The following is a 22,683-nucleotide window of genomic DNA, read 5'->3' as shown; positions in this document are numbered from 1 at the left end:
TCCCCCAAATAATTCCTAGAGCAGAATTTGGTAAATTGTTCCTCTATTTAATTCAGCTTCTCTGACTGCGCTCTTGCCCTTTTCAAATACTTTCACGAGGCCAAGAAAAACTGCCTGGCATGGTTGGAAGAAGGACTGTCTTGACCCTGGGAAGTTGATGTTGTGTTGTCCCAGCAAGTGCTCTCTTCATCCCCAGGGGATGTTCCTGGGTTTTGTGCCAGTACTTCTTTGTTTCTTGCTGAATGATACTCTGGGTCTCTTCCTTGGCTCTTGGCTGTCACCAAGGATGTATTTCAGCTTCTGTTCACAGCGGATAAGAAAGAATTGATGGGCAATGTTTCATGCAAGCCCAGGAGTCAGGAGAGGTGTTTCCAGTTTCTGTTTCCTTACTTGCTAAGAAGGCTTTTGAAGTCACTAAAGAGTGGGAAACACAATATCACTCACAATTAAGCACAAAAATCAGTTTACAGGTCTATGTCTTTCTATCATCATGCAGTATCCTCCAGAAAAGGAACAATATCATTCCACTGCATTTAGCACAGCTTTTTAAAAACCTGCTAATCTCACATCATGGAAGACCCCAATTTATCTGAGAGAGCTAGTTTGTAAAATGAATGGCCATAAAGCTGGCGGGAGTCGTATATTCTGCACCCAGTTCAGATGATGAAGAAATACTGCAGGCCAGTGATCCATCTAATCCTGTAACCTGATCCTGATAGTGGCCAGATCCAAATGCTCCAGGGGAGGATTCAAGAAATCCTACACTAGAGAATTCACATGAACTTTCGTCCTAAACCAACCACTAATTTGTGGTGTGAACCAAGATGGCTTGTCTACATACATGGGTGGTGGGAGAAGGTAGGGCTAAGGAAAGCAAGCCCCTAGTCCCTCCCCTAACCCCACCCCTAGCCCTGCCCCATCTGCCCAGGCCCTCCCTCCATGAAAACCATGGTGCCACTCTGCCCAGAGCACCATGGGAGGGTGGGTGCTTGGGGACTGAAACACTCCATGCCCAGTATGCTTATAGTAGGTGTTCTGGGGGCAGAGTATGGGCGGAGCCAGTGTACGGTTTGGGAAGGCAATGCCTTCTCCTGCCTATTGTACCTGCTACCCCTTCTACATTCTAAAACGTGTCGATCCTATCGAATGTAACTGGATTTTCTCATTACTCCCCACTTTTTTATTTTTTGAATCCTACAAAGTTCTTAACTTTACTGATACACTGTGGCAATGACTTTCCCAGGTTAATAATACTGTAATGGGGTTTACTCCTGTTAGCTGTTAGACAAGGGGGTCAAGTGTCAATTAGTGCAGCTGTTGACTGATTGATTACCTCCTACCCTGAGGCGGCAGAGCTAGGTAAGCATTGTTAGGCACCTCAGCTTTACAAAGAGGAAGTCTCAACTTTTGAGGGGAGGCGCTGCAAAGGAGGTAAGATCCTCCTGCCGATTGAAACCCACAGAGAGCAGATCATAGTTCAGGTATAGGGAGGCATGAAATAGGGCCTAAACAAGGCAGAAGCCAAGTAGGAGGAGCCAAAGGGAGTACGTTAGGCCTGTCGGGTAGGCCCTGAAATAAAGTCAGTGGAAGTAGTTCAATGGAGCCTGAGAGGAGTGGCTAGTTCATCAGAGAAAGGAGAAACTGGACAGACCTAGGGAGAAGCCAGAGAGGCCTGAGAGCCAAAGGGTGTCTGTATTAAGCACAGGCTGATGGGAGACAGCACAAGTGGCTCAGAGCAGGTGGTGACCCAGGGAAACAGCAGCACATCCAAAGAAGCAGATCCAAGCTGCTTAGTGCAGGGACCTTGTGCTGAAAAAAAGAGGAGGGGGTGGTAGAATTCTTCTACCAGCCCCTGGGGTAGGCCATGTAAGGATTATTGAGCCCTGGCTAGGGCTGAAGACTGACTCCAAAGAATGAGTTGAGGAATAGCCCAAAATAGGAATAGCCCCCAAAAGCTTTCATAGAATCATAGAGCTGGAAGAGATCTCAGGAGGTCATCAAGTCCATCCTCTTGCCCAAGGCAGGACCAATCCCCTTTCCTACAGGGGAGTTTTGTGAATTTCCAGTGGAACCTTTTTGTTTGCCTGGAAGGGGTTTGGACTTTGTGACTTGGCTGCAGGACCGAGGTGAGAGGTGAGCTGCCAGCAGGAGGCGCCATGGCGCAAGGTAACGGTGATGTTACTCCTTGACGTGAGGAGGTGTTCCAAGGGTAGGTTCCCTCATGACAAATACATGATGTGAACATATATTTCTTGTGTCAGTTGTAACCGCGGGTCCTTCACATTTCAATTAGCATAACCTTGTTCATGTGGGAAGGGGTCTCTAATGAGTCCCGGGTACCGTTCATTATTTTGTATAACTGTCTCCTATTTCATCTAATTTTTTTTCTTTTCTGAAGGAGACAGTTGCAGTTTAACAAACAAACAAACCCGCTCTGTATGGAAGTCCTTCTGTGCCTCTGAGCATTTTCAGTGTCTGTATACGGGCCCCTTCTATTTCCACTTTCTCAATGATCTGCTAAACAAGAGGTACATGTTCCCTGGGGGCACTTAGGGTATGTCTACACTACCCTCCTAGTTCGAACTAGGAGGGTAATGTAGGCATACCGCACTTGCAAATGAAGCCCGGGATTTGAATTTCCCGGGCTTCATTTGCATAAGCGGGGAGCCGCCATTTTTAAAACCCCGCTGGTTCGAACCCCGTGCAGCGCGGCTACACGGGGCACGAACTAGGTAGTTCGAACTAGGATTCCTATTCCGAACTACCGAATAGGAATCCTAGTTCGAACTACCTAGTTCGAGCCCCATGTAGCCGCGCTGCACGGGGTTCGAACCAGCGGGGTTTTAAAAATGGCGGCTCCCCGCTTATGCAAATGAAGCCCGGGAAATTCAAATCCCGGGCTTCATTTGCAAGTGCCGTATGCCTACATTACCCCGCTAGTTTGAACTAGTGGGGTAGTGTAGACATACCCCTAGAGATCTTCTGGGGGGTACATCAACTCATGCGAATATTTGCCTAGTTTTACAACAGGCTACATTAAAAAAGCACTAGCAAAATCAGTACAAACTAAAATGTAATACAGATAATGACTTGTTTATACTGCTCCATATGCTGTACACTGAAATGTAAGTACAATATTTATATTCAAATTTAATTTTATAATTATATGGTAGGAATGAGAAAGTAAGCAATAGTGGGTTGTCACTTTTATATATACTGTATATTTTTGTCTGACTAGAAGACTTACCCGGCATTACCCGGGTCCATCCAGGGGGCAGGAGCGGGTTACACAGGCCGCCCACTGGCATTTTCCAGGAGAAGAAATGGGTGGCCATGCAGGCCAGCTGGCTGTGGCCATGCTGGGTGATGCTGGAGGAGGGTGTGCGGTGGTTCCTGTGATGGGGGTCCTGCGCTAGAGCTGAAGGCTGGGGAGAGGGGTTGGGGTTTGGGACAAGGGTCTACTACCGGGGCTAGTGGCAGGCAAGATGGTGAACCCAGTCCCCAGCTGGCTGCCCCTAGTGGTCGCTCTGCAGTATAGATACCCTTTGTGCTCCCTGCCCCCAATGGTGTCTGTGAGTATAGTCCCTCCGCTCAGCTCCCTCCCATTCCATATTATGGAAATCAATCGAATTCCAGGCACATCCCATTTTCCTGGCACAACCTGCCTGGTGTGTCTGTCGCTTTTCTGTATGGTTTTATGAGAAGCAATCTCATTCCAGGTACATCCCATTTTCCTGGCACAACCAAACCCTGATCTTGCTTTAAGTTAGGATAAGAGGAAGCTGCATACCAAATTTGGTGGTTCAAGCTCCTACCATTTAGGAGAAGTTCTTGCACGGATGGACTCACAGGCAGACAGATGGACTCAGACAGAGACAAAATCTCTAAAATATATTGAGACATTTTATAAACAAGCCATGTTTAAGTGAGATGAAACTTGGGGGTACACGAGACAAATCAGACACCAGAAAAGGGTACAATAATCTGGAAAGGTTGAGAACCACTGTGCTATAGTTTATTTGGGATGGCGTGACCAGAGGTGAATACTGTATTGCCAGTGAGGTGAATACTGTAATTGATTTATATAGTAAGATGATTATAATATTTCAGCATTATTTTCTCATTCCATTTTTCCTATTCCACCCCAATTTTTTTTTCATTGCTACTGCACATCGAGGAGTGGCTTTCTTTGAGCTGTCCAAAATACCATTTTCCACTCTTCAGATTGGCAACAGTTTGTTTAGAGCCTAGCGACAGACATGAGTTGTTCCAGTTATTGCTTTCAATGTGCATAACTTTGTATTTGTCAACACTGAATTTCATTTGTTAGATCTCTCTGAAATCCCCCACAATCTTTTTCCTGATTTGATGAATGTAAATAATTTGGTATCATCTGCCACCTCGTGGTTCACCCCCTTTTCAAAACAAGGGAGTACATTAAACAACTTTGGTTGTGGTATGTTGGGGCGTCTCACTGTTAACCTTTTTTGAGTATGATAATTGCCCCCTATGTTCCTTTTCTCCCCTATGTCTTTTTCCTCCTTTTTATTCATGACTGAGCTATACATCTCGCCCTAACAACTACTTAATTCCCTTAATAAAGTCTTGCCAGGGATTTCAACAAAGGCTTTCTGAACGTTCAAGTACATTGTCATCAGGTTCTCCTTTCTCTACTCTTTCGAGGACCTGCTAGTTTTTTGGTATGATCCTTACCCCAGATACATCAGTTGTTAATTATATTGTGGTCACTGTTACTTCTTGACCCCTTGAACCAATACTGGTTAAAAAGCTTCAGAGGGGGTAGCCGAGTTAGTCTGTAACTGGAAAAACTTAACAAACAAGAAATAGTCAAGCAGCACCTCAAAGACTAACAAAACATGTGATTCCTACTCTTAGACTTTAAGGTCAGAAGGGACCATAATGATCATCTAGTCTGACCCCCTGCATGGTGCAGGCCACAGAATCTCACCCACCCCTCCTAGAATAATCCTCTCACCTGTATCTCAGATATTGAAGCCTTCAAATACTTTGAAGACCCCAAGATGCAGAGAATCCTCCAGCTGTGGTCTGTACCCCATGCTACAGAGGAAGGCCTCTGCCAATCTACCCTGGAGGAAATTTCCTTCCCGACCCCAAATATGGCGATCAGCTAAACCCTGAGCATGTGGGCAAGACTCACCAGCCAGACACTCAGAAAGTTCTCTATAGTAACACCTATCATCCCTCCATTGACCTATCTACCACTGATAATGAATGGTCAGTTAGTTACCAAGATCATGATCATGTTTTCTCATCAAACCATCCCCTTCATAAACCTATCTAGTTTAATCTTGAAGTCAGATCGATCTTTTGCCCCCACTACTTCCCTACTGTCCTGTGAAGCTCGGTAGTGACTCTGTGTGTGGGCGGTGCCCAGTGGGGGATGGGAACTCTGGGTGAGAACTCCTGAGGGGGGCAGGTAGGGAATGGCCCAGGCCAACCTGCCACCTGAGCTAAGTGGAGGAGTCAATCAGGTGACACTTTGCCCAGGAATCTGAATCAAGGAGGAGGCGGGGCAGCCTGGAGGGCTGTGACCAGTGGCTGGGTGCGGGAGCTAGTTTTTGGCTGGCTTAGGGAGAAGGGAGCCTCACTGGCTCGAGGGGCTAGGGCGGGGGCCTGAAGCTCATGATACCATCTACATGCTTTGTTAGTCTTTAAGGTGCTGCAAGACTATTCGGGGTTTTTTACGTTTTTTCCAGTACCGGTCAGTGACCGTGGATCTTCTTGCCTGGAGACGGTTAGGAATCAGGGGCAAGCAAGACTGGAGGAAGAAGACACATGTGACTGAGTTAGAAGTGGGAAAATGAGAGGAGGCGAGCCCCTGTAATATCTCAGAGTGCATCTACACTGCAGGACAAAAGTCAAATTAAGATACTCACCTTCAGCTACGTCAATTGCCTAGCTGAAGTCGAAATAGCTTAATCTGGCTTTCGCGCTGTCTACAGAACACTCTTCCGTCGACTTCCCTTCAGCCTCATGAAATGAGGGTTACAGGAGTCGGAGTAAGAAGTCCTCCAGCTCAACATTATTCTGAAATAATGTCTTGCCGTGTAGAGGCACACTCTGTTATTTCAAAATAATGTCAGTTATTCCGAAATAACGCTGCTGTGTAGACATAATTTCACTGAGCACATCACAGCCACCCCTCAGAACCAAAAGCCGTAGTGGAGCAAATAGTTTATATACAGCATCTGTGACACTAATACAATAAAGAAATGTACACTTTATGCCCGAGTATCAGGTTATTTTCCGTCATTCACTCTTTCCATTTTGGCACTAGTTGTTTTTTTGTTGTTGCTAAACAACTTTGCCTGTTCCCTTCATTTTAAAATAGCTGTATATTTTGAACATGAAATGAAGGTTGGGTCTTTTTTCTTCTCTCTGGCTCTAATATAATAGCCCATGTTTTAAAGCCTAGGACCGCAGGACATCTGCATAGGTAAATATAAATCTTGTTGGCATTTTAATTTTCTCCCCGCAAATCTTGTTTTGATGCTCAAGTGTGGAGGAATTCTGGGAGCTTTTTTTTCATTATTGCTGTCCTTATGAAAGCAGCTGTTCTATGAATGTCGTGTATTTTGTTACCTCATCAAGAAGCAGAGAGAGATTATGGGCTGATGGGGGTTGGTGTGGAATAGTCAGCCCATTTCTTATTCATCAGAGTATTACTGATTGATTTAATATGTCAGCTGTGGAGCAGTTACTCATCCTTGATAGTTGTCCAACTCAGAACTCAGTGTTATTTATGTAAACACTGCTTTACTTTTCTTCTTCCATCCAAATAAATCCAGTGTGACAGAACTGTTTATAAGACAAGCGTGCTTTCCTTTGGGGATTATGGCCGTAGTAGCGGTCTGTTTCAATTCTCATATCACTCTTGCATTGCATTTTGAGGACTTAAGGCACTGGCAAACAACAGTTTGTCGTCTTCTCCTCAAGCAGGACACTGTGGCAAACAGAGGGAAAGAATGGGGGTAGGGAAGTGACATGAAAGCAAGGATGATCAAGCCCTTCTGAAAGAATAAGAATTAGCCCAAAGTTTAGATAATGGATAAGTGTGAGTAGGGCACTTAATTGGGAATCAGGAGGCTAGTACACTCCGACCACCTTTGCCTGTTGGGAGACCAAGGACAAGTCACCTTGTTTCTTTCCTCTCCCATCCTTTGTGTGTTGGAACTACTGTGACTGTAAATACTGAAGTGGGGACAGCCCCCACAATGGCTAGCATGAACAAGCCTTCATTCCATTCAGGGTGGCAGAGTGGGTTCCATGTGCAGAGCCCTGCACGGATACATTTTGGAATAAAAGCTAATTTTGAAATGTCGACAGTTCCTGTGAAATGGAAATTCTGGGCTTTGAACATCTGTCTTGTGGCAGGGCCTTGCTCATTCCAGTCCCTTCTCAAGTCCACAAACAGCTCAGACACCTTTTTGTTGACAAAAGACCCAACATAGTTATTCATAATGTTGGCTTCCACCACCTTTGTATACTATACAGCCTTACAGCTATAGCCTTAACAGTAGGGCTACACAGCAACATTATCTCAAAATAACTAGCATTATTTCAAAATAACTTAGTCTGCGTTGACACAGCAGGCAGTTATTTTGAAATAATCTCAGAATACTGTCAAGCTGGAGGACTTCTTACTCCAACTCCTGTAATCCTCATTGTATGAGGAGTGAGGGAAGGCGAAGGAAGAGTGCTCTATTTCAAAATAAGTGCTTTCTAGATGCTCCCAATTTTGAAATAAGCTATTTCAAAATAAGCTACGCAATTGATGTAGGTGAATTTGCATAGCTTATTTCAAGTTAGGCCCTGCTGTGTGGACACACAGGCTGCGTCTAGACCAGTGGTCTCCAACCTTTTTACACCCAAGATCACTTTTTAAATCTCAGAACAGGCGAAGATCTACCGCCCCGCCCCTTCCTTGAAGCCCCGCCCTCTTTATTCTCCTCCTGTCCCTCACTTGCTATCCCCAGCCCTTACTTACACACTCTGATGAACAGTTTATTTTTAAATTATGCGATACATACAATTAAAATCACGTGTTTATAGTTATGAAATAAATGGTCTGTTTTTTATTCATGTTTTTTATTCAACCCCCCCACCCGCATAGGAAAGCCTCGCGTGCGTGCCTGCCCAGAGGGCCGACCCGTCCTCCCCCGTGCAGGGAAGCCCCGTGCGCGCTTGTCCCAGCGCCAACCCCCCCATGCCGGGAAGCCCCAGGGCCAACCCCCCACCCCTCCCGCGCACCAGTAAACGTTCTGCGCGCCTCCCACGGGGCTGACTCACCCCTACAGTCCGGTGCAGGGAGCCGATGCTCCCTCCCGCAATACACCCGGCCGGCAGAGCAGAGCAGAGCAGGGATGGGAGGGAAATGGGGGCGAGGCGGACAGGACGCCTCGCGAGCGACTGGTCAAGGCCCTGAGATCGACCAGTAGCTCGCGATCGACCAGTTGGTGACCACGGGTCTAGACTATGGGTTTTTTTTCGAAAAGAGATATGCAAATTTGGCACTAATTTGCATATCTTCTTCCAATTGCTTTTTCAAAAGTGGGTTTTTCAAAAGTGAAAGTAGTCTGGACACATTTTTTTTTTGGAAAAAAAAAACCCTTTTTCGAAAAACTGCGTAAACCTCCTTTTTTTAGGAAGAGTGTTTTTTTTCGAAAAAGGGTTTTGTTTCCAAAAAAAACTGCACCCAGACTACTTTCGCTTTAGAAAAATCCGCTTTCAAAAAAGTGATCAGAAGAAGATATGCAAATTAGCACCATATTTGCATATTTCCTTTCGAAAAAAAATGCAGTCTAGACGTACCCACAGGGAAGAGCACTCTCCCTCTCTCTGTTTGCTTTCTCCCGGCCTACTTCCTTCCTGTGCCTCATGGCTTAATTAGCCTTCCAGCTCTCCTCCACCCATTAGGTAGGCCCAGTTCACAAGATCTGTTCTACAGAATTTAATTGGAGCAGCAGTAACCAGAATGTTGGCTCAGTTACTATTGCCCAGCACTGTCATATCTCCTCAGAACTCCCAGAGGAATCTGCGATGGGAGCTGTGGTTGTCTAGGCCTCAAAGTCAGGCTGTCTACTCCGGGGCTGAAATGTGAATTTGGGGCCTAGCTTTAGGCAACCACATTTGACGATGTTGATGACAGAAAATAGATGTGCTTTGTATTGTCCTCTGATGGCCAGCAAAGTCAGGGTGTGTCAGACCAAACAGGGGGATACAATCAATCCCAATGTGCTAGACTCTTCTGGCCCATCTTTTTTCGCAGTACCACATTCTGATGAGCAATCTGCCATTGGCAGAGCTGAGGCCTTTCCTATTAACGGTGCATGTATGCAACACCCGATAAGGAGATTTATTGCGGATCATTTTCTGAGGAGGTGAGGGAAGGTTGTACTAACATTATCTCGTCTGGGCCACGCATAGTTGTTAAACACGTTTTTCAAAAAGAAATGTTGGAGCGAGATGGGAAACAGATGGAAAAGACAAAGAGACAGGATACCTTGCCTTTGCAGACTTAGATCAGTATTGTCTTAATACTACAATACTAGCACAGCATCAAAGTCTCTCTATATCTCCATCCCCCTTCCTCCAACTGTACCGATTTATATGAAAATTAAGATTACAAATTAAAGCCAGGCTATCCTGGAGTTTTCCAGTTCATCAGCCATCCAATAAAAATGATGTCAAGCCTGTATGCATAATTCCCAGAAGATTACTCCGTCCTTACTGCTAAGCTCTGTCCCTGATATAAAAGATCTCTATCCAGTTTTATTGCAATAAAGAACTAACATCATAATCCCAATATTGAAGTATAATCTTCATTATCTCCTGACCCTCTTGAGGTTTTTTTCCCTCCCCCCACCTCTCATCCTATATTGCTTCAGATTTATTTCATTTATAATTCCTATGTGTTTACCTTTATCGAGATAGGATTATGTATATAATCCGAATATATCAACCCTTATGATTTTAGGACTGGTGCTGAACTAAAGCTCAATCAACTAATGTGTTACACTGAATTATTGTATAATGGTGGGATTGAGTCTCATTTACACTAATGCCTTTTTATACCCCGCTCTACAGTGTGGTGGCACATTTCATATGTGCACAAACATTCCACTTGGATACCCCTCTCCGTGATGTGAAAGGGCTTTGCTACAACCGAGACTCAGGCCCTGTCTTATGTCCGTATGGTCTGGAATGGTAGAATTGGTATGGTATGGTCTGGAATGGTAGAATTTATCTCTGGTGCTCCTTGCACTATGATCATTAACTGACCTAATCTAGTTTACAGCCCTGATATTTTCTTCTGCAATATATCTGAATGTAAAAAGGCAAAGAAACAGTATCATTTGATGTGATTTTTGTCCTCTTTCCCAGAAACTCTCGAATCAGCTGAGTATAGCTAATGACTATGCTTTTTTTTCCAGCGCTTTAATGGCCATCGGCTGTGCCTCAGGCCATTAACTACCCAACTAGTCATTAAATACCGGTGAAGATTTCTCAGAGATTATTGCTTATTTTCTTTTTCTGTGGGCAAAATGGCCTTTCTGTGTAGCAAGGAGTTGGGGGGTGGGAAAGGAAGGGAAACAGAGAGATTCTCAGTAATCTTTTGTTTGTCAGGTATAATAGGGCAGGTGCCATGTGGGTATGTCATGTGCAAGTGTCTCATCTTATTTTAGACCCCTAGACAGCCTGCGTGTGCCAAAATAAAAGCAGGCGTTTGGAAGGATGAGTTCATTAGCTGAGGGGAAGTCCTAGAGAGGATTCTTTCCTTTTTAAAGCAAGCCTCCTGGTGCATTGAAGTTGGAAAGAAAGGGAAGCCTCATAAATATGTAGCATTTGGCTATGACATTTGGTTGGTTTTGATTTTTATATTGGTCCCAGAACAACTGTTTAAGTTCTTTGTCTTAAATTAGTCAACAACACGGATGGGTTTCTGGATTTCCCAACACTCTTTTCCCTCGCTTTAAAAACTGGGTCCATTTCAGGCATGCCTCTAACTCTGTCCTCCTACACGCTTGCATTCTGTAGCCATGATGTGGTTGCTTAATATAGTTAGGAAGTGTAAAGCCTTTAAGATCTAACTCCGGGTTATTGACCAAAACAACTGAAGGGAAGGTGCTTAGAGGATCCTCCCTGGGTTCTTCCTGAGCCTCATGCATGTGGAGAGTTTTTAAGGTGGGATTTACAAAAGAATCTGAAAGCATCAATTCTAGCCTCACCCCTTGATTGCAATCATACACTGCAGACATCTGCAGACATGTTGGTTATTTCCCCATATCTCGGTATTCTGAGATTTGAAGTACGGTTGGAACTCCCTTCCCTGGTCTGACATCGTTGGAACGTGACCGGTCCCAAACGAGAGTATTTGCCACATCAGGGAAGTGTTCCCTGTCACTGGGCTGGAGCCAGCCAGCCTTCTGCCTCTCACCCCCTCGACTCCTTCCCCAGCAGGGCTGTTCATCCTTCTACTGCCAGCTCCCTGACCCTGGCCTCGAGTTGCCGTGGGAGGCCACGGTTCTGCAGCCCCATGCTGCCATGTGCTGTCAGGATTCTCCGGCCCCCGACTCTATGCGTCCACATGCTACTGAGCCTGTGCTGCCATGGGCAGCTGGAGTTCTCCAGCCCGGGCTGCACACTGCCATGGATGGCCTCACTTCTTCAGCCTTTGGCCCCGTGTTGCCATGGGCAACCAAGGTTCCCTGGCCCTGCTGCGGGCTTCCGGGGTTCTCCAGCCTGGCCCCAGCACTGCTGTGAGGCTCCAGTTCCCCTGCCCCCAGCCCCACACAGGCTTCTGGCCCTCCCGCCATCTGTGGTCGTTTGCCAGACCAGAGAGTGCCGGTTTTCAGAGGTGCTGTCAGCTGCAGTGTAGATGTGCCGGAAAGGAGTTCTGTAGAGGAAGGGAGCAAAAAAGAAACTGAACAACATGTGTTAGAATTACTCAAACGTGGTTAAACTGAAATGGGGCCGTTGATTCATGCGCTTAACTGCTCTGGGGGTATGTCTACACTACCCTTCTAGTTCGAACTAGGAGGGTAATGTATGCATACCGCACTTGCTAATGAAGCCCGGGATTTGAATTTCCCGGGCTTCATTAGCATAAGCGGGGAGCCGCCATTTTTAAATCCCCGCTGCTTCGAACCCCGTGTAGCGCGGCTACACGGGGCTCGAACTAGGTAGTTCGGACTAGGGTGCCTATTCCGAACTACCGGTACACCTCGTTTCACGAGGAGTAACGGTAGTTCGGAATAGGACCCTAGTCCGAACTACCTAGTTCGAGCCCCGTGTAGCCGCGCTACACGGGGTTCGAAGCAGCGGGGATTTAAAAATGGCGGCTCCCCGCTTATGCTAATGAAGCCCGGGAAATTCAAATCCCGGGCTTCATTAGCAAGTGCGGTATGCATACATTACCCCGCTAGTTCGAACTAGCGGGGTAGTGTAGACATACCCTGGGTGTTTTGTTTGTTTTTGTTTTTTAAGATGGTACTTGCTAGTGATAGGGCCAAGATACCGAAACTTTAAAAGCAGCGTGTGAGAATAGGAGCAGCAATGCTTTTGAAATGTGCCTGTCTTAACTCGTATGTGCAATGCCAGGATATAGGCATAGGAGTGTCGTCCCCCCCAGATAATGCCGGAAAGAAATGTTAACAGAGAAGACCTTGATTCTCCATTGTCCTCTGTCTGCATCATCCTTGACATCGAGCAAAGCAGGTATAAAACAATACAAAGTTTACCAACGTGCTTGCTGGTGCTTTACATTGATGCTGCAAAGGAGTTTTAGTGTGAATGAGAATCATGACCGACCCTTCTGATGTGTTAGTGAATGATGCACATACACTTTATGGTGGCTTTGCATGAGCGTATATGACTGCACAATGCACCAGTGAATCAGACTCTTATTCTTGGGGGAAGATGAGCAGCTGGTTTGGAGGCTCCAGGAAATTTCCCCTCTCTGAGAAATGCATCTAAATCTTTGAGGAAAAACAAGGAAACCTCGGTTCTTCCTTCATTTCTGTCTTGTTCTGAATTGCTTTTCAAAGTGTGTGTTGGGGAGAGGGGCTTACTATTGCTAAGTATTTTTGAGAAAAAAAATGAATTTTCTGGAAAAATGTGATCTGGTAATCAATGAAACACTTTTGACCGCACAATTTTTAAGGGCTGACCGAAAGCCCACCAAATCAGTGGAAAGATGGATTTCAGAGGCTTTTGGCCCCAACATTGTCAAAGGAATGGTTGGATGTTCAAAGGAATGAATACAGGCTTGGGACAGGAGTTAGGTGACCAAAATACATAGCCATTGATTCACTGTGCAACATTGGCCAAGTCATGGAACTTCTCTGGGCCTCGGTTTCTCCATCTACAAATTAGTGTAACACTGCTTATCTGTCTGAGATCTGTGGCTGAAAAAGGCACTGTGTAGGTTGAAGAGTATATAGCCTAATGAATAGAGCACTCAATGGGGATTTAGGAGTCCTGGGTTCATTTCTTGATGATGCCATTGGTTATTGGGTTATCGTTCCCTGGAGTTCAGTTTCCCCATCTGTAAAATGGGAATAATGACTTCTTTTATAAAGTGCTTTGGTATCTAAAGATAAAAAATGTTAAGCGCTGGGAATTACAATTGGCATGAAAGAAAAGAGGAAGTTTAAAAAATCAACCCATGTCACATGGCTAAAACTACTATAATACTTGTCCTGAAATCAACATATCTATGCATATGCAGGTAAGTTGAAGTTATTTCTTTTTCATCTCCATCTGCTAAGCTGATAACAGGGAGACATATTGACAGGGGCTCAAGGAAAACATGAAATATTTCATCAGTAAGATTATACCCCACAGAGACAGATGTTTGGAAGCCACAATATTTAAAAATAAAGAGATATACACACGCTTGCAGGAAGAATGGGAGGATTTTTTTTGCTGTGTGCCAGTATAGGGTGGAAGACAAGAAGGGAGGGAGAAGGAGGTTTAGTATTGGAGTAGAGAATGGGAAATTACTATGAAGTAAAAGCAGATTAAGGGGCAAATCCTTCCTGCCTTCCGCAAACAGTCTCCTGGGAGTAAAATGAGCAGGATTGGGCCTGAAATCGACAAATGTAAATGTGCTGCGAGGAGGGTGGTGTGTGAATGTACTGGCGGTAACGCCATTTGTTGCTAGCTGGCTAGCAGTAATCCGTTCTCTAATGGCAAGCTTCTAACTTCATGCCACAGCCAAGAGACAGATGAGCTGAAGTAGGTATTGCTTAACATCACCCAGGTCACTGAAGAGCAGTTATGATCAGGAATGCAGGGTTAGCCTTTTAGGCTTGGAATTTTCCTGCTTCTGCAGATTTATATCACACGACTTGGGCCCAGGCATACTTTCTAGGCTGTGTCTAGACTGACAAGTTTTCTGCAAAAGTGGTTGCTTTTGTGGAAAAACTTGCTATCTGTCTACACTGGCTGCTTTGAATTTGCACAAGAACACTGACGATGTAATGTAAGATTGTCAGTGTTCTTCTGCAAATACAATGACTCTCCCATTCAGGGAAAAAGCCCTCTTGCACAAATGCTTTTGCGCAAGAGGGCCAGTGTAGACAGCTGAGAACCGTTTTGCGCAAAAAAGCCCCGATGGCGAAAATGGCGATCGGGGCTTTCTTGTGCAAAACTGCGTCTAGATTGGCATGGACACTTTTCTGCAAAAAGTGCTTTTGCGCAAAAGCATCCGTGCCAATCTAGATGCTCTTTTCCACAAATGCTTTTAACGGAAAAGTTTTTCCGTTAAAAGCATTTGCGGAAAATCATGCCAGTCTAGACGTAGCCTCTTTGGCTATGTCTAGACTGCAGGCTTCTTTCGAAAGAGGCTCTTTCGAAAGCATCTTTCTAAAGAGCCTCTTTCAAAAGATCGCGTCTAGACTGCAGGCGGATCTTTCGAAAGAGAAATCCGCTTTTTCGAAAGAGAGCACCCAGCGAGTCTGGATGCTCTCTTTCGAAGACGGCCTCTTTACATTGAAGAACGCCTTCTTTCGAAAGAGGAACTTTCGAAAGAAGGCGTTCTTCCTCGTGAAATGAGGTTTACCGCCATCGAAAGAAAAGCCGCGTTCTTTCGAAATAATTTCGAAAGAACGCGGCTTGAGTCTGGACGCAGGGGAAGTTTTTTCGGGAAAAGGCTACTTTTCCCGAAAAAAACCCTGAGTCTGGACACGGCCCTAGTTTTCCCACAGATGGCTCTGAAAGCTATTGTGCCTGCTAATGTTGTGTCAGTCGCTGATGAAGCCCTCATGGGTAGAAAGCATTGCCAGACTACCCCTAGAGGATGGCTTTGCTCCTCCGCAAAATGTTACTAGGACCATAGAGAAACTCCCCCCTTGTGCGTGGCCATATCGTGTATTTTTTTTTTTTTTTTAAGGAGGTGAGTTTGCGATGGCTGATTCCTCGGTTTAAATTCCAGGCACAGAAGTGGATTCCGGGGGTGCAGAATTGAAGCTGTTAGATCAGATCTTCAGCTGGTGTAGCTCCATCCACTTCAGTGATGCAAAGCAGATTTACATCTGCCGAGGATCTGGTCCTTGTACTACACAGCACTTAAATATTCACTCAGAATTACTATTGCATTGACTACATCTGGCCTCAGATTTCCCAGGCACTTGCCACAGAGGCTGACCTTAAAGTGGCAATAAATTCAGAAAGCTGTATTTTATCCACATGAGCCATTTTACAGCGGATATAATAACCCAATGTGAAGGGCTAGGCCATCAAGCCAGGGGTGACTTTAAAAGTGTTTTGGATTCTGCAGCACGTTGCAATGGGATAATAAATTAAAGCCATTGCTAGGAACGTCTTCTCGAGACAGTTTGTCACCAGAGAACTTGGCATGATTGCTAATTTGTGAGTGAGGAAGTCACCACTTTCTCTAGTCACACAGGGCCATCTTATCCATTCTCCCTCAGGAAGCTTTGCCTAATTGCCAACCATATGTTGCTGCTAGGGGTCTGGTATTTAGCCTTTTAGGGAAGAGATGTGTGGGCTGTTTTTTCCCCAGGAGTCCATATCCACCATGTAAAGCAGGGTTTCTTGAACTTTTTAAGACTGAGGAATACCAAACAATATTTCTTTTTATGAAGAGCAAGGATTTTTTGTTAAGCCAAAAAAAAAAAAAAAAAAAAAGTCACTTGCCCCTTTAAGGACAGAACTCTGTTCTTCGTGGCACACCTCAAACTGCTTAAGAAACACGGATGTAAAGGCTCCATGCCTCTGAATAACTGCCCCCAACACTGTTGTCCCTTGGCAGCATGTTCTGCTGGACCCATGTTACCAAGGCTTCTCCGGTGGGAGGTGTCCTGGTGATCCTGGCTCTCGTAAAGGGGGACTCTCCATTGTGGATGAGAAATGCAGAAAAGGAAATAGAGCCCCGCGAGTTAAACTTCTTAGAAAATGAGCATCACCCCTTAGCTTTGCCTATGGGCAGAGAGGGATTAGGGGCTTGTGGGGCTCTGGGACAAAGCAAGTGGGATCCTCTCCCCAGATGCCTCCACACTCCTGGCAGGAGTGCTGGGTGGGAAGGCTGACTGGGGCAAGCCCTTCCACCCTGGTCCCTGGCAGGAGTGCGTAGTGGGCGGAGCACTTTGGGGTGCAGGAATGGCCATTTTTCTGGGAGCCCCCTAATTTTCTGGGGTCCCAGTGCAGGAGCCCTGTTGGCCAATGTTTAATGTGCCACTGCCTATGGCCCATCCCTTCTCCCATAACTCGCTCCCTCCTTTACATGGATTGCTGGGCCTGCAGATTTCCTAGTGTCAGGGCCAGGAAAGGGGGCGGGGGAAAAAATCTTGATTTCCATCTTCTGCATTGCCAGGGTGAGAGCCATGTGGAGAAGGGGGTAAAGTCATACCCCCGGTGAGCAATAACATTACAGCATGCTGCCCTTCAAGAACCCGAACCAAAGTCCATAGAGGCCTGTCTGTGCATGGACGTCCATGAGCTTTGGACCCGAGTCTTTGACCCAGTGGCCACAAAGCACTTTACAAATGTTAGGGCACCCAGCACAGCTGGGAGGGGAATAATAATTCACACAGATCTGCAAAATGTAAATCAAACACAGATGCATTCTGGGAATGCAAACTAACGTTAAGGGTAATGGGGAAATCAGCACTGTTGAGAAATCGAACTAACATAAAACAGCCCCCTTAATATGAAGGCCCAGTAAAGTCACTATTATTCTAATGTCTGTGTGTGTCTGGCTCTCACTCTCATGTCAGCATGTTCTTTGTGCTCTCTCCTTTCAACTTGTCTGCTTCTGACTGTTGGCCCTCCCTTGTCCAGCACCCTCGGGACCCGACCCATCCCGAATGAGAGAATTTGGTGGATCGGGAAGGTCCCTGCCACAATGTTCCCTCTAAGCTTTTCCATTCATGTGCGGAATATTGTTGTTATATGCACCAAGGCATGTGCAGGTGTGCACCACCAGTAGAAACACAGGCTCTGGGCACAGTGGGCGCTCCGCTAATCAGGCAAGCGGCATTTGAATCTCTCCTGGGTGCTTGCATAAGCACCCACCTTACCGGGAACTCTTCCCTGCCACCACTCCGGCTCCACTCTGCCCCTCTGCCACTGGGCTCCAGCATGCAGAGCTTGGATTTGAGCTCCAGCCCGCTGGGGCTCCCCGGGAATGAAGCTTCCCAGTTGCTGAGGCCCCGCTTCTCCCCTGCCAGACTGGGAATCCCTAAGGATCGGACTTGCCTGCTGCCCTGCTTTTGCTACTGGCTGCCCTGCAGTGGCCCTGCCCAGCCGGGGAAATCTGGAGACAGGGCTCACAGGTTCCACTGCTGCCTGCTGGCTAGGGCTCCCTGGGGATGGGGTTCGCTCTCCTAGGTGCTGGGGCTCTCTGATCCTGCAACATCCCTGGTTCTGTCGGACCACGGATGTTGCTGCACCAAGGAGTTCTGGATTTCGGAGGTTCGAACTTTATTTCTTTTTCCCTTTTGTAATTTCTCTTGCCCCTGGCCGGACCCCTTTCCATCTCTCGGGGCTGTTTGCTCTTTATACCTCTATGTTTATTTATGCCCATTCCATATTCAGATTTCTCTCTCTCGGATGTTCTTTCCTTCCTTCCTTCTTTTATTGTCTTCCCATTTCCTCATTATGTTCTGCTAATGCTTCGCTTCTTCTCTTCCTGGTTTTCTCTAAATTCCCTTTCACATGCTCTGTCTTTCTCTCTCTTTTTTCCCTCCTCTCTCAGCTTGGTTTTATGCTGCCTGCTTGGCTTTCCTTTATCAACTTTCTCCCATCTCTTTCCCATTTTTGTACAACTCTCCTGAATTGTCTTCTGGCTTCTCTCTTTCTTCCCGTGCTGTGTTGTTGTAGTTAATTACCCTGAAAAACTTAAAAAACAACGAATAGTCTAGTAGCACCTTGAAGACTAACAAAACATGTAGATGGTGTCATGAACTTTTGTGAGCAAAACCCACTTCTTCAGGCTACCCCTCTGAAGCTCTTAAATACCACGATCATTACAGTAACATCAAGGCCCTACAGTGCTAGGTGCTTTCCAGGCACGACTATTTGCTTCTCATGTCCCTCCTCTTCCCTCCTCTTACGCATGCATCTGGCCATGTTGTGCTATCCTCTACTGACTGATCTTAGAAAAATTGTGGGAACAAGCTGTTCTCGTGCTATTTTTTTTTTTAATAAGAGCAATCATTGAACAGAAAGTGGACCCAGGACACTAACCAGCAATGTGCACCAGGCAGAGCTGCTATCACCATATTTGGGAATTCAAGAAGGTACCTCTGATTCCAGTTACAGACACACAATACATCCTTGGCCCTTCCCCTGGAGTTAGGCATCTCCCTTGCTCAACTGTTTAAGGTGCTCTGATTGGCTAATAAAAAGACCTTTTCCCTTTTCAGAAAGTGCAAGGGGATGGTATATATTTCACCAGCTGGTGACACCCATCTCTCCATCAGAACAATGGCTCTCTGGTGGCTAGTCATGTGATAGTCTTTCTTGAGGTACCTTAGTTGGCCGGGAATGAAATAATCTGGGTTATGTTTTGACAAAGCACCTTTACTGACATGCTATCCAGGAGGCTTGTGGCTTTCTCACTCTGCTGATGAGGTGACAGAAGACATCACAGGGAGAGCATTCTGATAATTGTGCACGCTCTCAGCACCTCTAAATGTGACATGCGTACCCTTTACGCGTCGCCATCTGCAGTGCATGCCTTTAGTACGAATTTCCAGCTCAGTCTGAAATGAGAGGTGGGTGTAAAAGAGTGAGTGTGTCACTTTGCAACTGGTGCTTGAAAGATGGTCCGTTCACTCTAGTCACCATCTGTATCGTCCTGGGCATTTGATGGAGTATTTATTGTGTTATTCTGTAATGGAGAAGGAAGCATAGATAATTTGTGTTTGTACTGGTTTCTTCTCCTGGATTTAAAATGAGTTTAAAAGCCTTCGGGGGGGGGGGGGGGGGGGGGGGGGGGGGGGGTAGGGGCTGTTTCCTTTGGCCTGGGGCACATGTGGGGCTTAATATTCTGGAAGGTTTTATGAAGCCCAAAACCTTACGGAGGTGTGATTTTTTAACAAGGATTTCCTTCCTGCTCTTTGGGAAAATAAGCCTGGTGTTAGCCAGTGATATCGTCAATTGACTAAACAGTTTGGAAACCCATCTCTGGTTCCTAAACGCAGCAGCCAAATGAGTGTGTGAATCAGGAATGTTTGTTCTGAGACATAATCTCTGTAATCTTTCCCAGGTCACACTGGCTGTGTCTACAGGGGCAAGTTTTTCCGCAAAAGAAGCTGCTTTTGTGGAAAAACTTGCCAGCTGTCTACACTGGCCACTTGAATTTCTGCAAGAACACTGACGATCTCATGTAAGAAATCAGTGCTTCTTGCAGAAATACTATGCTGCTCCTGTTTGGGCAAAAGTCCTTTTGTGCAAAAGGGCCAGTGTAGACAGCTTAGATTTGTTTTCCACAAAAAAGCCCCGATAGCGAAAATGGCGATCGGGGTTTTTTTGCACAAAAGTGCTTCTAGATTGGCACGGACGCTTTTCCACAAAAAGTGCTTTTGCGGAAAAGCGTCCGTGCCACTCTAGACGCTCTTTTCTGCAAATGCTTTTAACAGAAAAGTTTTCTGTTAAAAGCATTTGCGGAAAATCATACCAGTCTAGACGTAGCTACTGAGTGTAAGGTTTAAAGCTGTATGAAGTACTTATGAATTTAGCTCACTGGACCAAATTCTGATCTCAATGAGGCTAGTGTAAATCTGGAGTAATGCCGCTACTTACCCCCATCGGGGTTTCCAGCCCCACCCTCCACATTTGGATTCTCAAACCATACATGTTGCAAGTGCAAGGACCAATTCATTTAATTTCACGGGCGCTATTTTGGATTTAAACTGGTGTAACTGAGATTAGAATGTGGCCTCCCTGAATGTGTGTGGTTTACATTGAAAGTGTTCTACTGGGTTATGGGTGTTTGGAGAATGGTGTAATAGACAGTGATCAGGCCTGCCAATGGGGGAGTGAGTTAAGGGGGCAATTGCCCTAGGCCCCGGCAATTCAAAAAGGCCTTGGATGCTCAGCTATTGTTGCCACTACTGAAGGACCAGCGGTAGCTGGAACCCTAGGCCCTTTAAAATATTGCCAGAACGCAGCACAGTGTGCTGTGAGCAGCTCTGTAGGCTGCCTGGGGGTGTGAGTCCAGTGCGGCATGCTGCCGGTGGTGCAGCCCCGCCCCTTCTGCCCAAGACTCCACCCCTTTTGGGAGCATGGAGCTGGACTCCCTTCCACCTTGCCCAGGGGCCTGGCAGGCTGTTGGTACCCCCCGATAGTGATCAAAGTGAGTCTTAGATGTCTTCAAAATCACATTTGGTGCCTGTTATAAGTCTCCTTCCCCTTTTAGGATTATGTCTCCCCCACTCTCACGATTGAGTCCCTGTGCCGCCGGTTGCAGCTCTGTTCTTACCATTCTCTACCCTCCTTGTCTGTTGGTGTTCACCCGTATACCTCCTAGCCTAACTTACTGAATTGGCTGAAACGCCCGGCGACCGCGCCCCTGGGTGGGTTTACTCGCTTCGCTCTTAGGACTGGGGAAGGCCTCTCTCCGAGCCCCAACCCAGGGCCCTAAGGCGGGGACTTCCGTCCCTGCTCAGTGGAGGGGGCCATAGTCCCTAAACCCCACTCATGGGTTCCACGGCCCTGCCCTGGGCCACTTCTTCCCCGGTTCCGTGTTTAGTTCCAGCCTGCCGGGTCGGGGGCAGGGCTCACCGCTGCCGTCCCCCATCTCGTGTCCTTTGTCAAAGCGCTCTGTGCGCTGATCTCCACTCCTTCCTGGCTGCCGCGTCCCCTGGCCCTCCTTCCCTCTTTGCCTTCCTCCTCTTCCCTCCTTCTTGCTTCCCCATGCCCTTTTAAATCCCCCGTCGTGGCATATGGGGACGGCTTTCCCCTGACGTCCCCACCCCCGTCCTTCGGCATCCTCCATGTGATGTCATGGGTGACGTCATCCGCGGGCACCTGCGGCAGCGGGCAGGCCGCCATCTCTACTTTGCTGCCCACGCTCGCCTCAGCCGTTCCCCGGCTGGGTCCTGCCGTGAGGGCAGGGGACCGGACTCAATGACCTCCTGAGGTCCCTTCCAGTTCTAGTGTTCTATGATTTCATGATTCTATCGAGGCCTACCCATGGTGAACTGCTGCTGTCTGATTGCCCTCCCCGCCCTATGTTCTTTTGTTTGTAACTCTTTTCTTTTGCAACATTTCTTCAGAAACACAGAGGGCTTTCTACATGGTGCAGCAATGCACACCACTGAGATGTGATTTCTAAAGCATGCTAACATGTTACACACTGATTGGTCCATGTAGACCCTCTTGGTGTGTATTAAAAGTTCCTCCATGCTCTTTAATGCAGTACCGTTTGTCAGGGCCATGTTAGGGTACATCTACACAGTGACGCTATTAGGGATACTTCCCGTATCCCAAAATAGCTAATCTGTATCTTTTAAAGAAGCCTGTAATTTCAAAATCACTTTTGAAATAATGGGCTTGCTATTCCCACGTCCCTGTAAATCTCGTTCCAATAGGATTAAGGGACATTTTGCAATAGTGCTGTGTTTCAAAATTTGGCACTGTGTAGACAGCGCCAAATTTCAAAATAAGTTATTTGCATAGCTTATTTCGAGCTACGGGTCAGTGTGCTAGGGAAGTTTTAGCTTGCAGCAGCAGCAGACCAATTATTGGACAACATGTTAGTTGTGTGCATTACCCCACCATGTAGAAAAGCTCTGAGAGTTATTAGTGTAGTTGCTCATTATTTACTATCCAGCCCCCTTCCCGTACTCCTTATTCTGGTTTGGCCAGTGCATGGAAAATTTCATTTTCACTTTGCATGACTCTTCCAACTATCAGAATAGTATGAAAACCATCCACAGGGGAAAGAAAGACCTTTGCTGACAAAAGGCCAGAATCAGCCAGGCCTATTCCTAGTGAGTAGTTCCTTATTCTGTAAGTAGTCCCATTCACTTTCATGGGACTGTTTGCTCACATAATGGTGACAAAATCTGGCCTGCAAGAGCATTAGTTGAACTGGAGGGCAAAGATCTCTGAGTTCAAATCCACAGACAAGTGGAAAAGGGGAAATTATTCCTGATGACAAATAATTCT

At 46.3% G+C, this 22,683-nt stretch overlaps 1 long non-coding RNA gene across 2 annotated transcripts in view; it reads left to right on the top strand.

The window, feature by feature from the left end:
• The window catches only part of LOC112544947 (uncharacterized), a 253,599-nt gene that overhangs the window by 181,211 nt on the left and 49,705 nt on the right, over positions 1-22,683 (top strand). The window lies entirely within an intron of this gene.

The sequence above is a fragment of the Pelodiscus sinensis genome, chromosome 4 (genome assembly GCF_052426305.1).
Source record: "Pelodiscus sinensis isolate ZL-2025 chromosome 4, ASM5242630v1, whole genome shotgun sequence".
Lineage (NCBI taxonomy): Eukaryota > Metazoa > Chordata > Testudines > Trionychidae > Pelodiscus > Pelodiscus sinensis.
The sequence above is the reverse complement of the archived record's forward strand: the minus strand, read 5'-3'. Positions and strand labels throughout refer to the sequence as shown.